At 37.9% G+C, this 16,620-nt stretch overlaps 1 pseudogene; it reads left to right on the top strand.

Annotated features, from left to right (window-relative positions):
* Positions 1 to 12,617: 12,617 nt before the first annotated feature.
* Positions 12,618 to 12,763, top strand: LOC115032692 (annotated as a pseudogene).
* The last annotated feature ends 3,857 nt before the right edge of the window (positions 12,764 to 16,620 follow it).

The raw sequence follows: 16,620 nt of genomic DNA, 5'->3' as shown, positions 1-16,620 counted from the left end.
AAATCTTGCTGGCATATGCAATAGTGTCTGGGTTTGGTGGCTGATTCTGGGATGGATCTCCGGGGGGTAATCTCTGTATAGTCCATCACTAAAGGAGTTCATAATGGTTCGTTTCTGTTTCATTTAGGTTCAATTTTAGTTAGTAAAATGATGTATTGAATGCCATAAGGACAAAATAAAGGCCATTGCTACAGACTCAATTCATATTGATAACTTCACCCATAGTGTAATGATATTTAGAGTAAAGGTCTTGTTATTAACCACTGTTACATTAGATGAGGGACTGGTCTCATGATGGAATTAGTGTATTTAAAAAGAGAGGCAGGGAGACACCATGTGCAGGAAAGAAAGCCATGTGAGGACATGAGCATGAAGATAAAACTCACAAGGACCTTGACCATATTAGTAGCCTGATCTCAGCCTTCCAGACACCAGAACTATGAGAAATTAACATCTGTTATGTAACCCAGCAAGTCTACAATCTTCTTTATATACACTGAACAGATGGAGAGAATCACATAATGGCACAGGTGTTACATGTGGTCCCAATACACTCAGCTTAGCAACAATTCCTTGCTCAAGTTGTGTCTGATGTAATTTGAAAATTGTGGACTTGAAGCTAAAATAATAAACCATTCTTACTGTCTTCAAAAGGATACTCTATTGAAAATCTAGCTCCTAAAATTCTATCTTTATGTAATATATTAAAATAAGGTTAAAATCTCCTGATATATATGAGTTGGAAACTCTGGAAGTGGTATTCACTTAGTCCATTCAATAACTGTATACAGTGGTATTTCATATGTCAGTCACTCTGTCTTAGTTAGGGTTTCCATTGCTATGAAAGAGACACCATGATCAAGGCAACTTTGATAAGGGACAACATTTAATTGGGGCTGGCTTATAAGTTCAGAGATTCTGTCCATTATCTTCTTGGCAGGAAGCATGGCAGCATTCACACAGACATGGTGCTGGAGAAGGAGCCAAGAGTTCTACATCTCGATCTAAAGGCAGTCATGAGAAGACTGTCTTCCAGGCAGCTAGGAGAGGGTTATCAAAGGCTACACCCACAATGACATATTTCCTCCAATGAGGCCACACCTACTCCAAAAAGGCCATGCATCCAAATAGTGTCACTGTTTTCCAAACCTCCCAGTAGGTGCCTGAACTATACCTACGCTTATGATTTGATGCCATTTATATCCAACTGAGAACATTCCATATCCTGTGGCCACAATGTTCATGGCTTGAGATGAACCAGCATAACCTAAAAGGAATTTCTTCCTTGTGTTTTCTAATTTCACAGATGCAATAGCTCTACCAGAGAGCTTAGTTACCTCAGTATCCAACTGTTTATTTGTTTACTTGTTACTCTAAACCTTTTCATTCAAAGGAAATGCATTTTGGCTTCCCTCTTGGACAGCCAAATTGCCAGCAACATTGTGATTGTCCTTCTGGAGCACTGCTAAGTCAAATACAAAGGTTCATTTCTGGAAGCCAGTCACTACTATCAATGCATTTGAATGTATCACCTAACCAACTGTTAAGAGACTGATGGTTGAGCAATATATAAAGTGTAGACCTACTGGGTAAAGTAAGGATTCATGTATTAGAGAAGATGGAGTAGAAGGAGAAGAGATTTTTATCCAACTGCTCAGAATGGCAGGCAAGTTAAAACTTAGGCTGATTTTAGAAATTTGCTATTCAATTTGTCAGAAACATTTGCCAACTGATTACATAAAGCAGAAAAACAATAACACCAAGGAGTTATGACTACTGTACACTCCAAAACAAAGGCAAAAGACAGAAAAGAGAGTTGGGCATCTTAGAGACATGTTAAGAAATAATAACCTAACTATACAAGTTATAAAACTGGAGATGGTATTTGCCCCAAAGAAAAATAGTTATTAGAAGAATGGCCATTATCAGAAGACTATCAAGTTCTAAACAAGAGGAAACATTATATACCACTGTTTAGTATTAAACTATATACATAGAAAACTCTCCTTAGCATGATGATAAGACACACACTCTCTAGCACACATTGTTTGGCTAATATATCATCCACTTTTATTCAAGATGAAAAATAAATATATTTGTCAAACAGGAACCATTTGATTTCAAACCACAAAACCTACTCAGGTAAAATATGGTTTTATTTCATTTTCAACCAATCTCACTATAAAAACAATAGGTAGGTTACCACAAGAAAACAAATGCTCCTACTCTATGGCTGTGGGTTTATTAGATCAAAAACTCCTGAAGAAAGAAAGAAAATGGGTTTTTATATTTTGAATTTTAATGTGTTCTTTTACTCGCATAATTTATTTCATGGTTTTCAATATATCCAAGTGGGCCAGGGATTTATGTCTGGTTCCTAGATAAGTCATCTGAAGTTGAGGCAGGAGATGAAGATTAGCATATGAGAATAACATAGCTCAAAGGGCTTCTTACTCTTGTGTTAAAAAACAAAGCAATCCACTGAAGGCAGTCATGGGGAAAGTGAGAAAATTAACGCATGTTTTTAAGGCAGGGTTCTATTGTGTATCCTAAGCTGGCTTTGTACTCTTTATTCTCTGGCCTCTACCTCCTAAATACTGAGAATATAAACACATATCCAGCTTAAATGTAGTCCCATACAAAATTTAATTAGGTCCTTTATTCCAAGTATAAGGCAAGAAAACAAATAGTAATAAATAGGCAAGACTCTAATGATCAGAAACCCATATAATTTTTTAAGCCCAAATCAAATTCCTCTTTAAAGAAAGTTATTCAGAATGTGATAACATTTGTGTCAAAATAAAAATGATATTAATTTCCAAGCAACGTTAACAAAAGTGCTTTATCTTAAGAATTAAACATGTAATTATTACACTCTGAGGGATTAGAAAATTTTGGAATTATAAAAGCAATCAACTTTTGACTCCAAACTAATGAATCTCTAAAGTTAAGTAATATTCATATTTACCCATCTTTGTAATTCATATCAAAGGTAACACAAAACAAAGAATGTCTAAAGAAATATAATGTTTTAAAAGAAGAAATAAAAATACCTTGCAGCTTCATTGTCTGCAGATATTTAATAACCAAGCAGGGTTTTTGTTGTTTTAGCTATCTTAACCTTTGGGTCTGAATCTATGGATAATAAAGAAATGGAAACAAACACATTCTTCTATTAGATTTCAGTAAATTGCATCAAATACACAGAGATGTTGTGATTCTGCTGTGTTTCTTTCCAGTGTTCCATTTAAAATTCACCAAATACCAAGAAAAATAAAACCCTATTTACAACTGCACCTTCTAGGAGAGTGAAGTGCAAACAAATCTGATTCATTTATACAGTCACATTCAATACATCATGTATTAGAAAAATTTCCACAGTGTTTCCTATTTGTTGCTACAAATCTATATGTAGAGAAACACAATATTCATAAAAATATAACACAGAAAGATTTGTATTTCTCCATGGGGCAGTTAGATATCAGAAATCTGCAATGACATAGTATTATACTTAATTTTTACTCCTTTTTAATTAATGGAATATGTTCTTTGTCAACTCATACATGCATTCATTGAATACTCATTACTTGTCTGTCCCATCCTCTGTTAACTCTCTCCCATCACTGTCTACCCAATTTACTACTCCACTAATCTTTCTCAACTTCCTGTCTATGTCTATTTTGTTGTGTGACTCACTGAGTTTAACCAAGGCTGCTATGTTCCCACTGGTTTTAGAGTCATTAATTGGAACCTGGTGGATACACAAAGGAAGACAATAGCTTCCTCTTCCCAGACTCCATCAATATCCAACAGTTTAGCAATAGAGTATGGGACTCTTTGTACACTTTTCTGCCTCCAGTATTTATCCTTCCTGCGTACTGTGTTCTATTTCCTTTCCCTTAAAGTACCTCCTCTACTAATATCCTCTTCCCAGATTACTGGCTCCTTGGGTACTCTAGGTTAAACAAGTAAAACTAAGAGTCAAAGCTAGTCAAAGCTCTGACATGTATGAGAAAGATTACTTTGCCTGATTATCCTGTCCTAATTTTGACATCTTGTGGTCATTAGTGTGGGTCATAATACATCTATTACCAGAATGTCTCTAGTACAGGGAGACAAGGAAGCAATAAGTAGAAAGAACCTCCTAAGAAATATATTGTCTTTGGTTCTTTAGTCTTTCTGTCGTTATCTGTCCACAGTGCCCATTTGAAGTCCAGCAGACCAGGTTAAATTCCTTTAATCCATTCATTATTGTAAGATCTATGGTGATGCATTTAAATTCTCAAACAGCTTTCTCATCTTCAGTATGTATATCACCTTATAGGGCATAGTGCAGATTAACTGACAATAACGTATACAGTCAAGACATTACTTGACATAAAATAGAAACTCAGCAATGGCAGCCCCTGTTGAGAAAAAAATAATTAATTGAAGAACCCACAATCTTTATGTGTAATATGCTACATATAAGCTTTTATAAAACATCAGTAATTATTTTCCATGTCTGTGCTAACTGCTCCCAATAAAGACTGATACTCCTGAGAATGGTGTGTTTATATTTTCATGTAAACTTTCATCTTTGAACATATTAGGTGCTAAACAACTTCTTGTAAATGAAAATGAACAAAATATTGGCTCCAAATCAATAATCCTTTCTAGGATACAAAACAGTGTTGCTCTTTATACTGCCTTATATGTGTGAAGTGTGTAAAACAGATTGCCCTCTGAAATCTTCCACAAATGCACATAAAAGAGGCAGTTGTTCAGAGTGAAAAGGCTTTGCAATGCTTTTTTAGTTAGTAGAAGACTTTAGATTCTTAAAGGTACTGAATTAACGTCTACCACGACCCGGTGGCTATCACCTTTTTGTTCTGACAGTAATCAGCATAGAAGAAATAAGCTGCAATGTTCTCTGAGAAACTGCATCAGAACTTTTAGTTCTGAGCTCGAACCGCCGCCACATCAATTTACATTATGAAGGTTATCTTTAAAGCCAGAATGGTAAGGCACAGAACAATTTAAAGTAACACATTTAGAGGTTACTCTTTCTAAAATGTCTTGTATTTTAAAGTTGCATTTACCGTTAAAGTCACTGATTGCAGTAAGTGGGGATATAGTAACATTTTTTTTTTCTGTAGAAAATTATTCTATTGCAGAATACTTTAAACTAGTTTTTAAAAGTTATGCTCATTGGTATTTTAAAGATTGCAGTAGACTTGAGAATCCTGAAAGTAAGCAGTTCTCTGGAATCGTGACTCAATGCCAAGAGACCATCAGCACAATCCACAGAGCCCAGGCAGGAGCTGGGAGCACCTCCTACTTGTTTGGGAAGATGCCTCAGGGGCTTACCTGGCCTAGATAAAATTCTGCAAACCCTGAATATAGGTGCTAAATTACAGTGTTGGGGCAGACTGACTACAGTCAGATGGTCTAATGCCTGCACAGAGAATAAATAAGAGATTGTCACTCTGATCTAGGAGCAAGAAGGTACATGATGGGTTTTCAACAATGAGGAAAAAGTGGAATGGCACAAAGTAGAGAAATGGGAAGTCTCTTGCTATGACCATAAGGGTACTGGTCAGCCACTGCAGTGCATTCTGGGATACATATCTGGAAATGTTTCCCTCTACAGGTATGTCTTTTGGTTAAAATGAGTTCCAACATTCTAAAAGTGATAACCCTAGGCTTCCATCTCAGTTCTCCTCCCCACTTTATATTCTGTACCTTAGAAACTTCACCAAGGTACTTGACTTTAATTTATGTATACATCTTGATAACTCCACCTGCCTTCTTTCAGTGTAAGCCAACTACCAGTATAGCCTCTAATTCTGCAGTCTACCACCTGTTTCTTTTCTGTTTTCCTCCAGGTGAACAATAGCAATGTCTAAAACCCACTGTTTCCCCTGACAAAATCATAATCTAAACTAGCACCCTGTCTTGTCCAGACAACTCTTCTCTGTCATGCCAAGTGCTCTCCCTTCGTCCCGTTTGTTATCCTAGCAGCTAGCCCCTAAACCACCAGGCAGAGTGATTTCTTTTTCGTTCAGAAAAGTGTAATTAATGTCACTCTTCTTTGTAAACCCTTGACAGCAAGGTACCCTTGTCCTTCAAATTTCATCTTAAGACAGCCTGAAGGCCCTATATGCTCCGGACACTTCTAATGACCACGTGCCTTATCCATCTTAAATTCTAAACTCACCAGGTCCCACCTGAGTGCTGAGCCTTCACAAACACATCTTTTCTGTCCCAATTCCCAAGTCCACTGACAAAGCAATTGCTATGCATCCTGCAAGATGAATCACTCACTCTGGAAAGCTGTCTCCATGCTCTAGAGCAAGTGAACTGTCTCCTACCTGTTCAGTCTTCTTCCACACAGTAAATGGTTTGTTTGGTTTTTGGTTTGTTTGGTTGTTTTCTTTTTTTCACAAATGATCTATATCTCCTAAATTAGAATGCAAACTTAAACTAGGAGCTTAATGTAATTTAACTATAAATTTTAGCACTATATTTTAGTCCCCATAATGCTAGCACTCGGGAAAAGAATGTACCAAGGCAAGATTGTAAGTTCTAAGCCAGGCTATTCTACATAATGAAATTCAATCCTCAAAAATAAAAAAAAAAAAAAACTGTAGAGGTTTTTAATCCAGCAAAATATCTGCTCTGAAGAGAGATCACATCCAAAGACTATCTAGGTCTGTGTGATCCAGCTAATATGCAGATATACCATTAAGCCAGGGAGAAAGAGGCCAGCAAAGCTCTGAGTTAAAGACCAACCTGGTATAGAATATGTTTCAGATAATGACAATATTAGGTCCAGGCCTGGTGGTACATGCCTTTAATCCCAGAACTCAGGAGACAGAGGCATGCAGATCTCTGAGTTCAGTCAGTCAGTTGAGTTCAAATCAGTCAGATTTTAAAAGTTGTGAGTCAGTGTGGTTGAGTGAAGGCCATGTAATTGACTTCAGTTCAGTCTGTTGAATGAGTTGAGTACAGTGGAGATGTGTTAGCAAAGTTCAGTGCAAGTCAGCAGAAGCAGTTAAAGCCAGAGAATAAGAAGGAGTTAGAAGACTAAAACAAATTGTCCGACTTACTTTAGGCCAAGCAGAGCAATATAGGGAGAAGCTGAAAGAAGCCAGTTTGAATCAATCAAAGAGAGAAGCTTAAGCCAGAACAGCTGAACTTAACCAGCCAGTCAGAATTCAGAGAGAGCTAGAAATTCTGAGCTTATTTATCAGTAAGCTTCAGTGATGACAGTTATTACATCCTTCAAATTAATGTTGCTTTTACAATAAATAAATTGTAAAAAATAGAATCTGAGCCTAAGTGGAAATGAGGAATTTCTCCAGTGTTGTCTACTGACTGCTTAGCAGATCGTCTCATACCTGTCAACAACATATAATGTGTTTTTTGACAACTCACTAGTTAATAAGCCAAGTCCATTAAGATCAACTAAACACAGCAACTTTTAAGCCAGGGATCTCTAGAGAACCATAATGTGCAGTCTAGGTGTGTTATTATTTGACATGACACAGGACAATACCTATTTGTGACTACTTTTCTGAAGTGCTGAGCTGTGTTTCGGGAGGTGGGGGTCAGGAACTCAGGAAAATACCAGTAGAAGTGGTCATGGAAAATGTGCATGTACTCTGCCTCCACAGATACCAATAGTCCATATATATGCCGCACAACTTTAAGATAAGGCTATAGGATTTCATCAGATAATTAGAGAGTACTAGAAATAACTAAAATAGATACTATGAAGAAAAAATAATTTTTATATACTCATTGTGACTTTTCTTAAAATCTAAGGAAAAGAATCTTAGAGTTTTAGGTGGATGGGGGGGGTTTCTTAAGTAAAAAAAGCAAAAAAAAAAAAAAACAAAAAACAAAAACAAACAAACAAAAATCCATAGTCTTTAGCTTTGGTCTCTCATATCCTGTTCTCAACATCCTCAAAGCTTGAATGCCTTCAACAGCCCTTCAAAGCACTATCCATTGCCTGATCAATTAAGGACATGCCATGATGCACAATCAAATGCAGCCATACATTTTCTCATTTGATTATTCATTTTGGAGAAAACCCACAGGAGGTTATGAGAAAACCCTGCGCAGTGAAAAAACGTTTTGTGTGTTTCAAAACTAGTTGATCTCAAAGGCTGTGGATGAAGTTTGTTCCTTCACTAGTCAGCTCTCCAAACAGGCTACACTTTGTGTAAGTGTTCACACTGTGTGCGATGTGCTGTGTACCTTGAAAATCACACAAGCAGCAGGTGAAGATATGTCCCCTCCTACTTCCATACATATCATATAAGCCTACATGTAAACACACTCCAAAGGAAAAAGAGTATTTACATAAACAGAAATTAATCTACAGTGATTTCATCTTCCCACAAGGCACATATCACTTTATATTTTACTACAAGGCTACTAGGGTTTTTTACATGTGTTTATATTCACCCAGTTAGGTTGCTGTCTTTATTGTTCCTATGTACAAGCATCAAGGATATTTGCTTCATCTATTAGTCCAAGGTACAGAATGGGCTTAAAAGGTCTTCAAAGTGGGGGGTGAAGAGATGGCCCCAGTGCATAGGACCACTTGCTGCTCTTACACAAGACCAGGTTTTGGTCCCTACCTCCCACATTGATGTGTGAGTTATCACCTGTAGTAACTCCAATTCTAGGGTATCTGATATCCAGTTCTAGCCTCTGAGGCACCTGCATGTCCATGGCACACATACAGACCAGCAAGAACACAGAATAAAAATGAACAATTTGTTTACATCTTTGAAGTTGTGTTTTTGTGTATGTGTGTGTGTGTGTGTGTGTGTGTGTTTGACTTTCCTTCTTCTTTTGCCCAAATTTCTACTCAGTAAAGGCAAAAGGGAAGGAGCATACACTGAGGAAATGGGTTTTTTTCTTCTATTATATGAATATATATTATGCATATATATAAAGTATATTTATATAAGCAAATATGACATACCATAAAATGAAGTATACTCTGCGAGAAGACAATTATTTTCGAACTGGAATGCTGTAGGATAGATTTTTAAAATAGGATCATTATGCACTCACTGGGTTATTGAGAGATGACCTTCACCCCCAACTACATTAGTCAGCAATTCAATTTTCTCGGTATCTTTATGAAGTGATAATAGCTGCAAATTGCCCTGACATATGCTAACATCTTCTTTTTAAAAGCAATAGTTACACAACATGCATTCTCTCTTTGAATAAAAAATATTCTCTGAGAGGGTTTTTTTTTTTTCCCCATTTTCAAAATCACCTTTGGAATTAAATGTTTAAAATTGCTATGCACAGGAGTATGCAGGAGTCAGTCTTGTTTACATATGCAAAAGTGACTCTTACCAATGCACAATTTTAACTTTTCTCCATGCTGTTGTTTGTGAAATAATCAGAGATGATGTCTTAGTTGTTCAAATTTACATTGCAGAACCGTTGAAATCTTACACTTCCTCTGCAGCAGCATTGTATTTTTCAAAGACCATCTGCACTTTCTGAAAGCATCAGACCTTAGTGAATATGGTGCAGATTGGGCAACATTAAGCCCCTCTCCGACTCCGAGAAGTGGCAGCTCCAAGAAACTCTTCTGAATACTCTCAGTAATTATCCCAAGATCCTGTTTACTCCTGTGCTTCATCATGGTAGATTCAGAATTATGTGCCTGCTTCAAAAGCTCCCTTAGATTTCTCCTGTTATCCATGTCCCACACCCGTGACTCCAAAGCCTCTTGGCTATCTCCTTGGAGCACACAATTCAAACTAAGGGAACTCTCCTTTAGATAACTTGTCATTCTTTATGGTTTAGATATAAAATATCTGTGGTGGTTTGAATATGCCTGGCCCATAGGAAGTGGTAATATTATAAGCTGTGGCCTTGTTGGAGGAAATCTGTCATTGTGGCAGTGGGCTTTGACGTTCTCCTCCTATGCTCAGGCTCTACCAATTGTGGAAGAGACCTTCTGTTAAGCTGCCTGAAGATGCCAGTCTCTCCAGGATACTTCAAATCAAGATGCAGAACTCTTAGCTCTTTTTCCAGCACCATGTCTGCCTGGATGCTGCCATGTTACCTGCCATGAGGATAATGGACAGGACCTCTGAAACTATAAGACAGCCCAAATTAAATGTTTGCATTTATAAGAGTTTCCCTGTGGCAAGTCTATGTGGCATTTTCTTGATTGGTATTAATGTAGAAGGACCCAGACCATTGTGAATTAAATCATTCTTTATCCAGGTTATCCTGGGTTATAAAAAAAGGCAAGGTGAATGAGATATCAGGGACAATCCAGTAAAAATCAGTAAACTGTGTTCCTAAAAATTTTTCTTCCACCAACATATCCAAATTTAGAAAAACCTTCTGTTAAACTTTTTAAAATAAACTCTGAATCTGAACTAGCTAGATGGATAAGTAGATAAACACACACACTAACAAGTTTGGTTCCTTAAATATGATCTCTAGAACCCTAGATATAGTCTTAGTTTGGGTTTTATTGGTGTGAAGAAACACCAAATCTTACAGCAGACAACATTTAATTGGGGCTGGCTTACAGCTTCAGAGATTCAGTCCATTATCACAGAAGGAACATAGCAGCATCCAGGCAGACATGGAATGGGAGAAAGAGTTGAGAACCAACTTGATCCAAGTGTAGCCAGGAGATACTGTCTTCCAGGCAGGTAGGAGGAGGGTCTCAGTGCCCACTCCCATAGTGACACACTTCCTCCAACAAGGTCATACCTCCTAGCAGTGCCACTCCCAGGGACAAGCATATTTAAACCACCACATCCTACTCCCTGGTCCCCATAAGCTTGCTCAAACACATGAGTCTATGGGGATCAAAACCTAGCCATGGCATAATGCAAAATACATTTAGTCCAACTTCAAAAGTTCCCATAGTAAGTAACAGTCTCAACATTAAAAGTCCAATGTTCAAAGTCTCCTCTGAGATTAATGCAATCTTTTAATTGTAATCACCTATAAGTCAAAATACAGTTCCCATATGCCCAAATACAGGATATACATTACCATTTCAAAATATCACAGTGAGGAATGGACCAAAGCAAGACCAAAATATAGCTGAGCAAACTCCAAACTCAGCACCTCCATATCTGACTTCAAAGCACTCTTCAGATCTACAACTCCATTCATCTTTTGTGACTGCAGCAACTTCTTTCCCTTGTGCTGGTTCCACTCCCTGTTAGCAGCTTTCCTAAGCAGGTATCCCATGGCCCTAACATCTTGAACATCTTGAGATATCCAAGGCAATTTCAATTTTATAGCTTCTTATTCCAATGTCTGGAATCCACTCATGATCTTTTGGGTCCCTCCAAAGGGATTGAGTCACTTCTCCAGCTCAGACCTCTCTAGAACTCCATTCCACTGCTGCTGCTATTCTTGGTGACCATAACACAACACTGGTATCTCCAATTCACTGGATTCTTCCACTGCAACTAAGTTTCACCAATAGCCTCTCATAGGCTACCTTCATGGTGCCAAAACTCAACTTCTTTGCATGACCCTTTCAGTGCTGTGCCATCAACTGCAACTAAGGCTGTACCTTCACCAAAGGCCTTTCCTGGCCTCTCACAGTACCAAGCCTCAGCTGCTTTCCATGACTCCTTCATGACTTCAAAACCAATACCACCTGATGATCCTTATACATTACCAAGTCCAACTGCAGCACAAGTTATAACCTTGGCTACCTCTGGAACACAAGTTCTTCCTAGATTTCCCCCTCAGTGATGCTGAAGTCCACAAATCCACATTACTCCAAACAACAACAAAAATCAGGCCTATCACAGCAATACTTAGTCCCTGGTACCAACTTCTGTTTTAGTTGAGGTTTTATTGCTGTGAAGAGGCACCGTGACCAAGGCAACTCTTATAAAGGACAACATTTAATTGAGCCTGGCTTACAGGTTCAGAGGTTCAATGCATTATCATTCAAGGTGGGATCATGGCAGTATGCAGAAAGACATGGCATGGGAAAGGAGTTAAGAGTTCTATATCTTGATCCAACTGCAGCCAGGAGAAACTGTCTTCCAGGAAACTAGGAGGAGGGTCTCAAAGCCCTCACTAAGTGACACAATTCCTCCAACAAGTCTACACCTACTCTAACAAGGCCTCCTAATAGTGCCACTTCCTGGGCCAAACATATTCAAATCATCACAGAATCATTCTGTGGAAAGGGAAGAGTAACTCCCACACAATGTCATGTGAGTATATATGCTATCACAAACACACAAACACACACACAAAAGGGAAAAAGACAGAGAGACAATCAGGCAGGCAGGCTGACAACAGAGCTAGAGAGAAGAAATATAATACTTAAAAATAATAAAATATATTTTCAAGAAATTTTCTTCGCTACTCCCTCAAAACAGGCTCTATAAGAGCAAGAATGTTTAAGCGAATACATTACTGGGTAGTTGTTAAAGGTTCCTATTTGGAGCAAGAACTGTTTGAGAATATGGGATATCTATGAAATTCAGAAAAATGTTCCACTTATACTTCTGAGGATCCTTGGCTTGGCAACAGATGATTTTCTAAAACTCAACAGAAGTCTCTTCTTCTTCCAATTGAATCCATCCTCTATGGAAGTCAGAAGTGATATCATGATCATGAAGGTGGTTTTCATGTGGGTGTGGTTCACCCTTTGCACTGTGAGTGTGCTGACCCCAGCATTGTCCCAAATATAGAAAATTCTACTGCACACTTTGTGGTAGCGTAGAGACTATGATCTCACTCCAACATTTACAAAACAAAAGGTAGTGAGAACTTTACTGGTAAGGTGTTTGGCTATGAGTACTCTGCCCTAATGAATGGATCACACCCTTTACCTCTGGAATGGGCTAGTTATTCTGTGAGTAAGAGATTGAATTGAAAGAGACAGAGACAGAGAGATATTCACCATCTACTTCATGCATCACTGTATGTTCCAACACCTAGAACAAAACCAAACACTAGTACATAATAAATATGTTATATGTGTTGAGGATAATTATATTTCCATAACATCTTTACTCTTATATAGGGGAAATATTTATTTAAATGAAATGGTTTCACTCAAGTGTTGTAATTCTCAGGTTTCTCCAGGGACATAGCTAATAAAGGGTATATATAATTACATACATATATATATGGTATTTAGTAGATTATCTACATGATACAAAATGGATGTTTTCATACTGGAGAGGCCTAGAACTCAAAAGCTTCTCAGACTGTGATGCTAGATGCTTCAGTAGGGTCATTCTGCTACTGACAGCCCAGAGGCTTCCTGAGAGCCAAGGATCTTCAGTTTGTGTTAGTGAGTCAAAGATGTGGGATTCTGATGTCAGTGAAGGATAACAGCAACAGGAGGATAGAAGAATTTGTCATCAGGCTAGAAAGGCAACAGGAAGGAGGGAGGGAGGTAAATGGCAAAGGTTTCTTCTTTGGATCTCTGGTTTTAGATTATCCATCTGTTGCTGGAAGTTACAACATCCATTTAGAATGAGTTGTCTATTTCCTGGAACCTGACTGAGAAAATCCCTTACAGGTATGTCCCATAGCTTATCTCTTACTAGAATCAGATCTAGTCAAGGTAATAATCCAGATTAAGCATAACTTGTGACTATATGATGAATGCAATAAAATTGAAAGTTAACATCAGCATTTTCTACAAAGAGAAATTAGTCGAGAAAGGTTATTTTATATTGTCTGGAACAATGTATATATTGGAAAGAAAACAGTACTTCTGTAATATTTTTATATATTTTTTTAATTAGGTATTTTCCTCATTTACATTTCCAATGCTATCCCAAAAGTCCCCCATACCCTTCCCCCCACCCCCCTACCCACCCGCTCCCACTTTTTGGCCCTGGAGTTCCCCTGTACTGGGGCATATAAAGTTTGCAAGTCCAATGGGCCTCTCTTTCCAGTGATGGCCGACTAGGCCATCTTTTGATGCATATGCAGCTAGAGTCTTAATTAGCTATTATTCTGCTCAAAGATTTTAAACTGTGGCTTCCTCTATTAAAGTAATTGTAAAATGGTGAACTTAGTCGTGAGGACATGTAAGCATGAAACTTTCTCTTTTCGAGGAGCAGAACAATCAAGGAAAATTATAACTTATGAGACTCAAAGTTACTGAATGCCATGTCATTGTACCCTTAAGACCATTATTTGCCATCTATAGCTGACTCTGCACATGTTAAGCTACATTATTCTAGATGAGAAGGCTATTCCCAAGTCTCCAAATCGAGCACTGGATGAGGAATATAAAGCTTGCTCCAGGTCACACAACTTGCCGCAGACCCTCTGGGTCTCTTGTCTGCATGAAATGGGTCTCTAGTGCAGGTGGGCAAGGAGTCGGCGGGAATTAACAGACAGAACCAACACAAGGGAGTGTGGATCTGAATGTCATTTGTCAAATCAAGCATCAAACAATAGGGAAGTTGGGTGACACATTGGCAAGGTAAAATGAGGCTACTGAATTCTTACACAAAACAGAGAAATGCAAACACGGAAGGACTGGCAGGAACCAACTGGGATAAAATTCAGTGTTAACAACTGGGATCAAAAACAGCTCCACCTAAGGTCCACTTAATCTTAGAAGCCAGGGGCTTCGTGCCCTTGCCATAATTCCTACTCTAGTCTATTGAACAGTCCACCTTTCCCCTAGGCCGTTGTAAATACTTGTGATTGGGTGTAACTCAGCTATCTATAGTTCTAAGTATCTACTCTGGTTCCTCTTCACATCACAAACTTCCTTCTTCCTAGATAATGGTAAATTTCTGTGTAGGGCAGGGACTTAACTATCCATGCCCAACGTCGGGTCAAGGACTGCCTAGCATCTAACTTAGCTATATGTCAAAATATCAATCCTTAAGAGCAGTTGTAATAAAGCAATATTAAGGGAAAGCACACATGTCCATTTACCAACTAAAGCAACGACATTGGAGCATTCTTTATAAAGGATGACACGATTCCAGGAGAATCCGTGAACTTTTCGCCTCAGGACAGCGCCCAGGTTTTCGGGGCATGTCGAGCTTGTCACTACTGGAGTGGATGTAGCAACAACTACTCATGGTAAGGGAAAGCTTTGAACCAGATATTAAAATCCTGGCCCAGAGTCAGTCTCTCAAATTAACCACTTTTCTCGTTTTCTCAGCTAACATATGTATACACATGTATATAAATATAATAAAATATACATATATATATGTGCATATGTATATTATTTATATAGTTTATATGTGTGTATATATAATACATATATGAATAAGCTTTAGTTTATCCTTAAATGTATGTGTATATAAGTGTATATTTATGTAATCACACATACACACACACACACATATATATATATGTATATATATATATGAACTGACTTTACTATATCCTTAAATGATTAATTAACTCTCTAACTGAAAACTCTGATTATGCATTACACACAAAGTTTAGTCATCAGTGAAAGCAAGGTCTTGGAGCATAGCTGATATCATAACCCTCAATACACAGTCAATTATATCACAGGACTCTTTTTTTAAAGATCATACATTATTTGCATATGTGAAATGACATTGATGATCATTCATAGTGACAGAAACAGATGCTTCTGTCTGCCATCACGTAATGTGAAACACATTTTCCAGGGCTGAAGAACAGAAGGCTATCAGTTGCAAGGACTGCAGGTACAAAGGATCCACGTTGGAACTTCCTGAGAATAAAATGATACCTCCTTTCCCCAAATTAAAATGTATCGTGTTTTATATGTTTGAAAACAACACATTCCTATACTGGACTATATTATAAGACATATACCTGAAGACTATTCACAGGTTCATGTTTCTTACTCCTTCTACATCAGAAATATCCAGAATGAAAATGAGCTCCTAACCATCCTAGGCCAGGTAATACTAGTTTACAAACAATGGTTGTTACAAAAAAAAAATAGAATATTATAAATTGAAGACAGAACTACGTGCATATACAATCTACATGGCTTCACATATCCAACCAAACATATCTGTGATAAAATACAAAATCCCTTATGGTATGGAAGTGTTTTACATGTCCACACTTCAAGATTTGATATATTCATTTATTCAATAGTTATTTATTGTCAGGAAGTGAAGGAAAATAAAAGTTGAGACCTGTGATTCATGTAATGTATGTCAAATAGCCCAAAGAGTTGTTTGTGTGCTTTGAAACCTGGGGCTGAGAACATAGCAGAACAGGCCAGGACATGTCCAGGCAGGCCCAACATTAAGACATTCCTGAGGCTGATTGGCCATAAAGATAAAGAGAGATAAAGAGAATGACATGCTGGACTGGCCCGGCACCTCCCTATCTCCCTCCCTTCTGACCTAAGTTAAATGTTAACAGGCTGCTGATGTGTAAATGAACCAATCATGTGAAACCTCACCAATTCCTCCCCCAACCCCAGCCACTTTTCTATAAAAACTCCTAGCTTCCAAGCCTCATGGTCGAAACCACTGTCTCTAGCGTGAAATACGTTTTGACCCGGAGCTTTGCCATTAAACTACCTCATGTTTTTACATCAAAACGGTCTGTTTGTTCGTGATTCTTGGGTGCACACTGAATCGGGAGTTGAGTGGG

This window comes from Mus caroli, chromosome 11, assembly GCF_900094665.2.
Source record: "Mus caroli chromosome 11, CAROLI_EIJ_v1.1, whole genome shotgun sequence".
Classification (NCBI taxonomy): domain Eukaryota; kingdom Metazoa; phylum Chordata; class Mammalia; order Rodentia; family Muridae; genus Mus; species Mus caroli.
The sequence above is the reverse complement of the archived record's forward strand: the minus strand, read 5'-3'. Positions and strand labels throughout refer to the sequence as shown.